Below are 2,941 nucleotides of genomic sequence, written 5' to 3'. Positions count from 1 at the left end.
TTATCTTGCTACTCTTTTACAAGGAGGCTCAGATGTCTCATTAAATTGTTGGTTTCAAATCTCTAATTTGTTGATGTAGGAACTCAGAGCTATAAACTTGCCTCTAAGTATTGCCTTTGCTGGGTCCCAGATGAGCTGGTAATTTGTATGATCATTATTGTTGAATACCATGAACATTTGAATTTCCTTTCCAATCTCTTCCATGACCCACTGGTGATTCAACATTGTGTTGTTCAGCCTTCACGTGTTACAGGACTTTCTTTGGTGGCTTTTGGTGTTGAGTTTTAATTTTGTTCCCTTGTGGTCTGAGACAATGCAAGGTATAACTTCAATGTTTCTGAATTTGAACAAGTTTGCTTTGTGACCTAAAATGTGGTCTATTTTGGAAAATGTTCCATGTCCTGCTGAGAACAACCTGCATTCTGATGCTGCTGGGTGAAATATTCGGTAGATGTCTGTTTAATCTAGTTGATCTCTGCAGTTGTTTAGATCTGCGGTTTCTCTGGTGAGTTTTTGCCAAGTTGAAGTATCTAGTGGGGATCGTAGTGTGTTGAAGTCCCCAACAATTAATGTCTTTGGATCTGTGTGAGCTTTGAGGGAAAGTAGTGTTTCTTTGATAAATTTGGATGCTCTCTTGTTTGGCAAATAGATATTTATAATTGTAATATCTCCCTGAAAGAGAGATCCCTTAATTTGTATGTAGCAACCTTCTTTATCTCTTCTCACTAATTTTAATTTGAAGTCTATTTTATCTTATTTAGGATTGCAACTCCTGCCTGTTTATGGGGGCCATTTGCTTCGTAGATTTTATTCCAGTCTTTCACTATCAAAATCTGTTTGTTTTTAAGGGCAACGTGTGACTTCTGAAGGCAGCAGATAGGAGGATCTTGCTTTTTAATCAAACTAGACAGTCTATGTCGCTTAATTTAGTTGTTAAGTCCTTTAATGTTGGGAGTTAGGACTGAGAGGTGTTTTGGAGTTCCAGCCATGTTATCCACCTTCTTGGGGGCGGCGGCAAACATCATTCCAGGCTCTTGCTTTGTCTCTGCTGAGAAATCTGAGGTGATTCTAATTTGTTTCCCTTTTTAGGTGATTGATCTTTTCTCCTTGACAGCTTTAAGGATCTTGTTCTTGGTCTGAATTGATCCTTTGCTGATTTTAATGTGATGGTGGGATGTACTTTTCTGGTCTGGTCTATTTGGGGTTCTAAAACTTCTTGTATTTAAATAGGCCTATCTCTTTGCATGTTTGGGAAGTTCTCTGCTAGGATCCTGTTAAACAAATTTCCTAGACCATTAACTTCGTCTCTAGGTGCTCCTCTACACCCATTACCCTCAGATTAGGCCTTCTGGTAGTGTCTTCCAAGTGTTGAATAAATCTATCATATTTCTTAGATTTGTCTTGGATGGTTGTATGTTCTTTCTCTATAATATCTAGTCTGTCTTCAATCTCTGAGATTCAATCTTCTGTATTGTCTAACCTGCTGTCAAGACTTTCTACTTTGTTTTTATTTCTTTTCCTTCTAAGTGGTCAACTTTGATGGCTTCAAATTCTTTTTTTTTACACTGTTTCCTGCATGGTTTATCTCCCCAGTCATTGTCCAAAGGACTCTGGGAAGCTGTAGGAATATGCAGGCGCAGACACAAAGCCTGGCTTCATACCTAACATTGTGGGAAGGGACTATACATCATTGGGCAGAGCCCTATGCTCCCCTAGGCCACAAGGAGAGAGCGCGGGGAGAGTGACCTCCCATGGTGTCTGTGTTGGATGGCTTCAAATTCTTGGTTAGAGCTTTGTTTTAGATCGTGTATGAGCTTCTTCCTTAATTTTGTTTTCAGTGTTTATTCTCAAATCACTTATTTGATTGGTTATGGTTTTCTTGGACTCCCATTCCTTTTGTCGGGCTCCATTCAGCATTCCCTTTGTGTTCTCTTTGAATTCTTTCAGCTGTCTGTTTATGGATTGCATGAATGCCTCTATTGATCTTTTTCTAGTCTCATCTGGATCTCGAAATTCCTGTATCACTCTTTGATTAGCTTCCCCACGTTCATGCAATTCCGGTAGTTCTCTTTGACTGTTCTCAGCCTGCTCACGTCATGCCTGTCTTTCTCTTTGACTGTTCTCAGCCTGCTCATGTCATGCCTGTCTTTCTCTTTGACTGTTCTCAACCTGCTCAAGCAAGTCCTGTATCAATCTTTGAGTAGCTTCCTCACGCTGACAAGATTCCTGTATTAATCTTTGGTTTGCCTCCTCTCTCTCCCTATCACACTAACACTGAGTCCTTTGCAGGTTTTCAATCTTTACATTCACCATGTTTTCAAGTAGTGTTAGTAGAGCTTTTTGGGAACTCTCCTCTGGATTATTCATTATTCTGTCACCGGATTATCATGAGTGGGAGTTGAGATACCCGGGCTTGCCATTTTTCTTGTGTTTTTCTGGCTTGTTCTGCCTATTTGGTATGAAAGTAACACCAGTTTGGTGTTAGAACACTATTTTAAGGCAAGCATCAACCAAAGTCTTGTAGTTGCACAGTCAAAATGGCTGCAGATACAATCTAGTTCAACAGATACAATCTATTCAACATCAAACAACTATGGATTAATGGGCTAAGGACAGCAAAGAAGAATTTGACAAATCAGAAATTATTAGGTTTAAGGAGAAAGATGGGGAAAATAGGATTAGAGGGATGTGGAGATGTAAAAGAAGAGTGAATTTAACCAAGTTCTAATCTCAGAGAGTGAAATGGATTGGACAGAATGATAGGAGAGTGATTTAAAAAAGTGGAAAAACAAAAATTTAATTTTAAAAAGTGAAACACTTAAAAAGTATGTAAGTTTAGAGAAGTGATATTGAGAGAAGGATAGAATGAGAGTACAGGAGGGGTAGAAAGGAGACATGAAAAAATAAAAAATAAAAATTCTTCAAGTTGGTTACTTGAAAA

The 2,941-nt window shown here is 38.7% G+C and overlaps 1 non-coding gene across 1 annotated transcript; it reads right to left on the bottom strand.

Moving 5' to 3' along the window:
* Positions 1 to 1,563: 1,563 nt before the first annotated feature.
* Positions 1,564 to 1,767, bottom strand: LOC122116416. The gene has a single exon (XR_006148958.1). It is a non-coding gene; the product is annotated as a small nucleolar RNA SNORA73 family (small nucleolar RNA).
* Between the last annotated feature and the right edge of the window lie 1,174 nt (positions 1,768 to 2,941).

This window comes from Dipodomys spectabilis, unplaced genomic scaffold, assembly GCF_019054845.1.
Source record: "Dipodomys spectabilis isolate Male_0828 unplaced genomic scaffold, ASM1905484v1 ptg000132l, whole genome shotgun sequence".
In the NCBI taxonomy this organism is placed as follows: domain Eukaryota; kingdom Metazoa; phylum Chordata; class Mammalia; order Rodentia; family Heteromyidae; genus Dipodomys; species Dipodomys spectabilis.
This window is presented reverse-complemented; position numbering and strand designations above follow the sequence as displayed.